The sequence below is a fragment of the Fukomys damarensis genome, unplaced genomic scaffold (genome assembly GCF_012274545.1).
Source record: "Fukomys damarensis isolate Sample0158 unplaced genomic scaffold, DMR_v1.0_HiC HiC_scaffold_22, whole genome shotgun sequence".
Taxonomy (NCBI): Eukaryota; Metazoa; Chordata; class Mammalia; order Rodentia; family Bathyergidae; genus Fukomys; species Fukomys damarensis.
The window spans coordinates 4,645,672-4,655,100 of record NW_022900934.1 but is presented as its reverse complement, the minus strand read 5'-3'; the positions used below and the strand labels follow the sequence as shown (position 1 = coordinate 4,655,100).

Genomic DNA, 9,429 nt, shown 5'->3' with positions numbered 1-9,429 from the left:
TGAGTGCCTCCTGTGCAAGACCAGTCTTAGAGCCATTACTGTGCCCTACCTGCAAGCGTCTGTCAGACATGAGGACTGTAGAGCGAGTCTCGGTTGTTGGAGCAACACTGTAGAGAGATCTACAAAGCGTGGTGCCTCGTGAGAGAAGTGCCTAGTGGAAAGACCCATTTATGTAAACTCGGAGCACAAAGTGCACCCTACGTGCTGTGCGTGCATGTGTGCGTGCATGGGTGTGTGTGCCTGTGTGGCGATACCTCAGACCAAGTCAAGTGGATCAGGTGGATGGCTTTTGGAAGCAAGAGAAAGGAAGTGGACAAGAAGATGGGAAGACCAAAAGAAAAAGGCATAAGACAAGTGGGAGTTGTAACACAGGCAAAAGCTCAGGAAGATCACTGGGACTCTGCATCTTCCCAAGTAGGATACGCAAGAAGAGAAGGCAACCTCGGACTCCTTTTTCCTGACCTGGGGAAGGGCGGGAGGAATGAGGGTGTGTGCCAAACTGTGCCAGCTGTCACCAGAGTCCCTGCTCCTGATCTTTCCTTTGGTGGGACTCTGCCAAGAGCACAGGGCATGGGCAGGACCTGTCTTCTTCACCTGTGTGTATTTGGAAGTGTGGCTTTGCAGGGTGCACCTCTCCCCCTGGCAGCCGAGTGCCAGGAAAGGGAAAATCTATTGAGCCGAATTCCTCTGCACTGTTGGAGGAGGGGCTTCAGACTATGTTGGTTATAAAGGTTTTGGTTGTCCTCCCATACAAAAATCATATAGCTCTTCATATAGTACAGTATCGGGAGAGCATGAAGTTCGCCATTTCTCCCCATTAGAATTAGCATTGCTCCTAATGTACTGTTGGGGACATACAGACAAAATAGAAAGAAGTAAACTACCAGCCACGCATGCTCCTACAGCTGGGGGGCTGACCCCTGCTGATACTTGGGTGTAAGATTATTTTCTCTTTCCATATGTATAGTAGCTCCAAATATATGTATATTCCAAATATATGTATTTCTCCACTTACCTCTCTCCAAATCTATCTCAGAATGTATATTTTCTCTGCTTACATTTCCAAATGTGTGTGTGTATTTCACCATATATATGCCCCACACATGCACACACATATGTTCTCTGTATGTAGAAGCACATATGGTTCAACCTATGGTCAAATCTAGTCCCTAAATAAAGCATCGCTTCCCCAGTTTCATCTTCTGAATCTATTTCCGAGGAACTGTCGAGTGCAAGACCGCGAGTGGAGCAGGAGTGCAGAAGGACAAAAGTAAAGCACTGTTTTTGGTTCCCCCTTTTCTTTGGTACTGGGGACTGAATCTAGGACCCCATGCATGCTGGCCTAGGGCTCTAGCGTCAAACTCTATCCCCTCCACCTTTAAACATTTTTTATTAACTCAGTTGCCTAGGCTGGCCTCAGACTTGAGCTCCTCCTCTTTCAACGTCCTAGGTAGCTGGGATTAACTATATATACCTGGCTGGCCAAAGTATCTTTCGAGTTGGATTTGCCTTGTTTTGAGCCATTTTAGGCAGCTGTTTGTAAATTTCCATCTGCTTTGGGTTTCAGCCTGGGAGAAGCCAGTTAATTTTAAATTAGAAATACTTTGAGGTGCTGCAGATTGAGGACTCACAAATCCACCCCCCTCACCAGCTGTGAGATGGAGGTTTATGGCTGGAGCTTTCCTGAGAGGCCTGGAGCACAGTGAGGAGAGCACGCCCTTTCCCTTCTGTCGGGAGGCTTTGGGAATGGGAAAAACAATTTGGGGACAGGCGAATCTTTCAAGTGCTCACACCACAACCCAAGCCAACGAGCTTATGGACTTTTTTCCCCTCCTTTCCCTTTTTCAGCTTACAATTACATTACCCGGTTTAGGCTCCACCCACTCTTGGAATGGAATTTTTATCTCTTGATTCATGCTACAAGATAAGATGCCTGCTGATCCAGTTGCATGAATAATTGGTCAGCTCTTTCCAACTTGCCAGAAGCAACTTAGCCATCTCGCTGGGCAGCCTGCAACCCCTGGCAATTTCTGCAGCCCTGGCGTTTCTGCCTGGAGTCCACCGATTTTCCATCTTGGGGCGGAGGTTCGTCTCCCTGATCCAGGGTTCGTGAGTTACAGATTAGGCGCTTGGGGATACAGCCTTGGGGGGCTCGGGGGGCACGTTACTGCTTCGGTTTTCTAGACTCCCGTCTGTGACAGGTGTGAACCTGGATTCCATCCGGAGCCTCCCTGGCAGGCAGTTTCGGAGTTCCCGGCATGAAGTCTTATCTGCTCCCTAATAGTTTAAACCAGCCGGGAGAAGGGGAAGCATTTTCTTTCTTACATATTTAATGGACGTAATGAGATAACAGTGAGAACCTGTGTTCCGGCCCTTTCTCGCATTTGGCTCTCCGGATGTTTGTGTGATAAAAGGCAGTGGATATTATTTCTGCGCTTAGCTGGGGTTTATCCTTTTGAGACAGGTCTAGTCAGCTACCTGTTATATTTGGCTTGGCCTGTGCTGCAGAACAGCCCAGTTCTTCAAGACCAAGACACATGCAACATGGCCTGGTACAGAGGGTGTGAATGCTCCTAAGAAAAAGGGTTAACAAGACGTTGTCCCTGCACCCCACTCTCCCCAGCATCTTTGTACGGGCTTCCAGGTGACAAACTCTGAGGTTTGATGTGCCTCAGAGCGGCTTGGGCCTCCGAGGCTGGCACAGCTCTCACTGAAACCTGTTGAAAGGAGCCAGCTTTTGAGGCACAGTCCCCGGTCTCTGCAGGGGGAGCAGGGCTTTGAGTTAAGCCACTTAAGTTTACCAACCACAGGCATCCATTTCCTCTTCCCTTTCGTTTGGGGACTGTAGAAAGATGAATTGCAGGCTGCCCCCGCACCCCGTTTGTTTTCCCAAAGCTCCAGGAAACGAAGAAGCATGTCATTTGTGTTTAGCAAACAGTTTAACAAAACTAAAACCAGATCTCCCCCTAGCAGTGGAGGATCTCGAGGGAGACTTTGGTCACAGTAGGCCTGGCCTCCCTACAGGTACTGCCAGCCACGGAGGATAAGCTATGGAGAAGGGAGGCGAGCGACGGGTAGTAAGAGTGGTGGGAGTGGGAGTTCTCCCTCCATGGTTCTAGCAGTTCAGGTGTTTGTGGCCTGAGGACTCCAGAGAAGGGAGAACAGAAAGGGCTTCTCAGCCAGGCCCGGGGGAAGCTGAGGGTGTCTGTCTACAGGCTTCATCAGGTGCACTGGAACATCCCAGGGACCAGTGGGTATTTCGTTGGAAGCTGGTCCCCAGGGTGGCTCTGGGCGGCCTGTTCCTGCACCCCACGGGGTCCTGCTGTGTCTCCAGGGCGGAGTGGCTTGTTGGAAAGGACAGATTTCAACTGTCTGTTCCCCTACCAAAAATATAAGTGTAGGGAGAAACAATAACACTGCCAGTGATCCTGCCTCAGACTGGACAAGAATGGGAGCCACAGCCCTGCTGCTCCGTGGGGAAATACAGGGTCCTGAGGGCTCTGCTAGTGGGGCGCATACCATCCTACAGTCACTTTGGTGTTCAAGATGCACATTAGCTGCATGTCAGCCAGCCTTGCATGACTGTTCCGAGTAATTGAGAGGGTGTGGGTGCTCAGTACTGTGTAATGTTAGCTCCTAGGAACAACAGAGAGGAGGCCAGGTACCAGGAGTCCACTACAGCCAGTCTCTTCCCACCTCCAGACACGGAGCCTTCCTCCACAAAACATCCACAGTGCGCCGAAGGGAACCAGGAGCACAGGAGGCTGACCCCTCGTTTGTTTTCTTCTCTCTTCCTTGCATAAACCGCATTTCTGTTCCAGAGAACTGTAAAACAGAAAAGCTCATCACTCACATGTTCGTCAACAGATGCTACACAGAGGGTGGGGGATGAGCTCAAGGTGGGAGCCATGGAGATGGACTTTTCTCCTGGAGATGAGAGCCACCGAGGATCCTGAGTGTCACAGGATGTCTGTCCCCAGTCGCGGGCACTTGTGCCAGCAGACAGAGCCTTTGCAGTCTCATTCCCTGGGACAGTGCAGCGTGCCAGAGGAGGAGGGGGGCTCAGCACCATGCAGGCAGTCATGTTTTCTCTTTGGTGGGAGCTGCTGGCTGCACAGGCCTATGGGAGGGAGGCCCAAGAAGAGGCTGCAGTGCACATGTGCTCCAGAAAGTGAGTGGGAAGCTCTGAGTGAGTGGGGGACCCCTTGCTGGCCTGTAGGCCTGGATCGAGTAGGGTGTGGTGTTTCGCTCAAGGAACACCTTAGGTGACTTCAAGGGTGGCAGCTGCCATGTGCTCCTTTCGCAGTTGCACCATTTAGGAGAAAGGCTCTGCTGGATGCTGGTGTGTCAGCGCCACCTACACCTCCAACCTCTCCTTCCCTAAGGACTGGTGAGCAGGGAGCTCATCTCCAGTCAAAATTTAAGGCTACCACTTTGCTTTCCTTGCCCTTAAAAAAGGGTGGTATTATGGTTCGAGTTTGAAATTCTCCCCCAAAGTCATGTGCTTAAAGGGGTGGTTGCCAGCTTTTAGGCTTTGGGGGTATGATGGAACCACAGGGCACTAACTTCCTCGGAGGTAAATCCATGGATAAAATCATAATTTGATGGCATTATTGGGGGTGATGGAAACATTAGATTAGGTAAGGCCTGGGGGTCCTGACCTTGGGGACAATCTGGCTCTGCCCCTTTCTCTTTGCTTCCTGACTAATACCTGATACTTGGCCTTCTTTGTTTGAATATTGATCTCATATTTTGGGTACAAGTTCTTCAGGAGATAGATTATTAAGGAAGAGCTTTGCTGCTCCCCACCCTTCTCCCACAAGCCCACAGCAGTGGAGCCAGCAGACCACAGACTGAAACCATGAGCCAAAATAAATGTTTCCTTTTTAGAGATGTTTTTCTCAGGTATTTGTGCTGTGCATAGTTCATTCGTTTGTGTTAATGAGTAAAGTCCCATCTTAGGGATATGTCATGATTTGTGGGAGAACTTGAGGGTTGTTTCTAGATTTGGGGCTGACAAGTAAAGCTGCTATAAACATTGCTGTTGCTACTTGTTGGAATTTAAAAATATTTGTTAGTCTAATGGATATGGTGGCATCATACTGTAGTTTTGTTTTGTTTTTTTGGACCAGGGATCGAACTCACGTCCTTGTGTTTTACAAGGCAGGTGGCAGAACCACTGAGCTAAATCCCCGACCCGATACTGTAGTTTTAATTTGTATTTTCTTGATAATTGAGGAACCAAAAAGAGGCCAAAGTTCCGCCGTTTTAGCTAAGCCAGATTAGATGCTCCATTATTCGAGCTGACCTTTAAACTCTGCAGATAGCCTTCCATTGCCGAAGAATAGATTAACCAAAAACCAGGTTTTTCAGGAAATGCAACTGAGCAGTTTCCAGGAATCGCAACTGGGTGGTTTATTCCAGAAACTGCAGCCAGGTCAAAGTATGGCAAAACCGGCTGTGGCAGTTAGATGACTAAGATAAATCTCCCGTGCAAACCCCTGCCCGCGCCCAAATAGTAGCCAATAAATTTGAAGCATTACATCTTATAATATCCAATAGTAAGTTAGAATTATAGGCCAATAGAATCAGCAGAAATTGTAAAAAAAGCCAATAGAATAAAGAGAATTTCAAGCCACCCAAACCCTATAAAAATAGGCTAATTTAGTGGGTCAGGACTTACAGTTTGAAGCCGCTGTGTCAGTGACACTGGGAGTCCAGGCTCGAGCTTGCAATAAACTCCTCGTGTATTTACATCAGAAGAGTTTCCTGGTGGTCTTGGGGATTTTGCAACTTGGGCACAACAATAATTATTGCTGCTTAGTAGCTTTTCATGGGCTTATTTGTAATCTGTGCATTTTGCTGTATGTGTCTTCAAATATTTTGTCCATTTTGTATTTGCCTTGTTTGAGTATTCTTCACATATTCTGGATTCTTTAGGAAATAAATCACTAAGTAATCATTTTTCTTGGTTGGAAGCTTTCTTCTCTATTAACTTTCTTAAAGATATCTTTTGGAGATTATAATTGTTAATTTTGATGGAGCCAATATATACTTTTTTCTTTTATAGATTAATATAGGTACCTCAGTTCACGAACTTAATTCTTTCTACAACTCTGGTTACAAATCAAATTGGACAAGAACTGAATCAAATTTCTCTATAAGGTCAACCTTGCACCTAAACCACTGAATTTGATGTAGTTCTTGTCCAATTCAGATTGCAACTAAAATCATGCAAAGAATTAAGTTTGTGAACTGAGGTGCCACTGTACTTTTGGGGCCATATCTAAGAAGTATCTGCTTAATCCAAAATGACAAAGCTTTTCTTTTATATTTTCTCCTGAAGGTTTTCTTCAGGTTTTACATTTAAGTCAATAATCTACTTTGAGCTAATTTTTGCATATGCTACTAGATATCGATTGAGTTTTACTGTTTTCATGAATATCTAGTTGTTCCAGCACTATTAGTTGAGAAGGCCATTCTCTCTCCATGTAATTGCTTTTGCAACTTTATCATGAATCAATTGTCCTATATGTATCCATCTATAGTTGGACTTTCTCTTCTATTCCCTTGACCTATGTATACCCTTCCTCCAATACCACACTGTCTTGAACGTTTTAACTTCATAGGAAGTCTGGAAATCATATGGTACAATTCTCTCTCTTCAAATATTTTCTTTTATCCTAATTTGATTTTTTTTCAACATTGTTTTGGCTGTTCTATGTTAGTCAGCTTTCCATTGCTATGATGAAATAGCCGAGATTAACCATTTAAAAGAAGAAAGATTTATTTTGGCTCACTGGTTCAAGGTTTTAGTCTGTCATTGCAGGCTCTATTGATTTTAGGTCTATGATGAGTCAGAAACATCAAGGGGGAAGGGTGTGGGAGAAGAAAGCCACACAGTTCATGGTGGTGAGGAAGCGGGCGGGGGGAAAAACTAGAGAGGAGCGGGTAGGGGTTTGGATATAATCCTCAAGTCCACACCCCCGATGCATATCTTTCATCTAGGTTCTATGTCCTGTCTCCACAACTACACTAATGACACCTCAAATTATGATCTCACAGTGTGTTAATCCACAGACGAAGCCTGACCCAGTCACTTCCCAAAGCCTATCAGCAACCAGACTTTGAACACAGTGAGCCTTTTGGGGAGCACATACTGCATTCCAACTATAACATCTTCTTTTGCTATTTTTAAAAATCATTTTAGAATTAACTTGCTGATTTCTACAAAAAAAAAAAAAATATCCTGGTTGGGTTTAGATTGGAGATGCACTGAGCATAGAAATCAGTTTGGAAGAATTGACATCTTGATACTGTCTTCAGTCCAGATATACCATCTCTTTCCAGTTATTTCAGTCTTTGGTTTCTTTTACCTTTTTTTTGTTTTTCTGCATATACAGTTTGCACAGATGTTGTAAGAATCATACATAAGTATTTCATGGATTTTTGTGTGAAAATTTTTGACTTCTTATTGTTCATTGCCAGGCACAGAATTAAAATTAAATTTTGTACATGGGTCTTGAATTCTGTGGCCTAGCTAAATTCAGTCTTAATTCTAAAAGCATTTAAATAGAGTCTCTGAAATTTATGTAGACAACCATGTCATGTATAGCTATAAACGGTTTCATTTCTTCCTACCAATATAAATGCCTTTGCCCCCTTGCCTTACTATACTGGTACAGTACTGAAAAGGAGGAATGAGAGAAGACACCAGCATGTCACTGTAATGTACAATGTTAGTTGTAGGTTTTTAGTAGATGCCCTTTATCAGGTGAAGGCTGTTCCTTTCCAGTTCTTGTTTTTTGAGAGTTTTGGTCATGAATGTGTGTTTATAAAATGTTTTTTCTGTATTAATTGTCTTTATCAAGATTTTAGTTTTTTTATCTGCTTGTGCAGTGAATTACATTGATTTTAAAAAAATTATTGAACTAGCCTTGCATTCCTGGGTTAAACCTCGCTTTTTGTGATTCATTATCTTTTTATGTATAGTTGGATTTGATTTGCTTGAATTTTGTTAAGAATTTTATATATATTCATGAGGATTGTTCTGTTGTTTTCTTATAATGTCTTAGGATTATGCTGGTCTCACAGGATGAGTTGGCAAGGTATTCCTTCTTTATTGTATGCTGGGAAAATATGTGAAATTTGTTATTATTTCATTCTTAAATATTTTGTAGAATTCACTGGTGATCTGGGGCTGGAGTTTTCCTTCTTTGAAAGTTTTAATTATACATTGAATTTCTTTATAGTTACAGGGTTATTTAAGATTTCTATTTCTTCCTGAGTGAGCTTTAATCATTTGGTTTTTTTTTAAGAATTTTCCCCCATTTTGTCTAAGTTGTCAAATGTGGGGACATGAATTGATTACAAAATTCCTTTTAATCTTTGTCATGTGATATCTAGTCTTGATATTGATCATTTGTGCTATTCTCTTTTTCTTTTGTTTGGCCTGGTTAGAGATATATGCACTTTATTGGTGCTTTGCAAAGGAGCAGATTGAAGCTTCATTTTTTGTGTTATTTTTCTGTTCTCAATTTCATTATTTTCTGCTTTTCTGTCTGTGATTTCTTTCTATTTATGCTTTCTCTTTATGATTCCATGTAACCTTCACTATTGGTTTATTATTTATATCTTGCAATTTTTTAGTAATAGTGATGTTTTACAGTATGCATCCTTAATTAAAAATTGTACCTCCAAATAAGTTCAAGAAAGTAAAAATATTGCTTTGTCTCAGAAACTTACAATATGCTGATAATTCTTTCCTGAAGTTCTTTGTGTTGTTGGTTTTGTATGTTTTGCTCTGGTGCAGGTAATGAGTATGTAATAACTTGCTGCTACTTTTGCTTTTGCTAATATTGTTTTCAAGTCAGTTGTCTTTTAGACTGGGAGTTGAGAAATTTTTTCTGTAAAGGGTCCAATAGTACATAATTTAGGTCTTTCATGCTATAGGGTTTTTTGTCACTATTTTTGAAGACTCTGCTATTGTAGTTAGTGTCTGTAGGCAGAGAATACATCAAAGAATTTGTGTGGCATTGGTCTAACAATCTTCATTTACAAAAACAGGCAGTGGGCTGGATTTAGCCTATAGGCTGAATGTAACATAAATTTGGGGTTGATAATTTTTTATTTTTTAGGAGTTTAAAGATGTTATTGTCTTTTGGCTTGCCTGATTTGTGATTAACAATGTGATGTAATTCTTATCTGTGTTGTTTTCTATTAGCCTTTGTAGTGGATTAACTAATGGGCAACTTGTAATGCTTAGCTGAACTGAATCAGTATGGCTGAGCATGGAAGACTCACCTGAGGTTTGTTACCAATAGCCATAAAAAGAAAAGTGGAGCCGGGGATTTAGCTCAGTGGTTCGGTGGCCTGCCTTGCAAGCACAAGGACCGGAGTTCAATCCCTGGTACCAAAAAAAAAAAAAAA

The 9,429-nt window shown here is 43.0% G+C and overlaps 1 long non-coding RNA gene across 1 annotated transcript in view; it reads left to right on the top strand.

Annotated features, from left to right (window-relative positions):
* Window positions 1–1,954: 1,954 nt before the first annotated feature.
* Window positions 1,955–9,429, top strand: part of LOC104865311 — a 44,711-nt gene continuing 37,236 nt past the window's right edge. The window contains exon 1 of the long non-coding RNA XR_002025508.1: window positions 1,955–2,105. This is a non-coding gene — a long non-coding RNA (uncharacterized LOC104865311). The remainder of the gene's footprint in view (window positions 2,106–9,429) is intronic.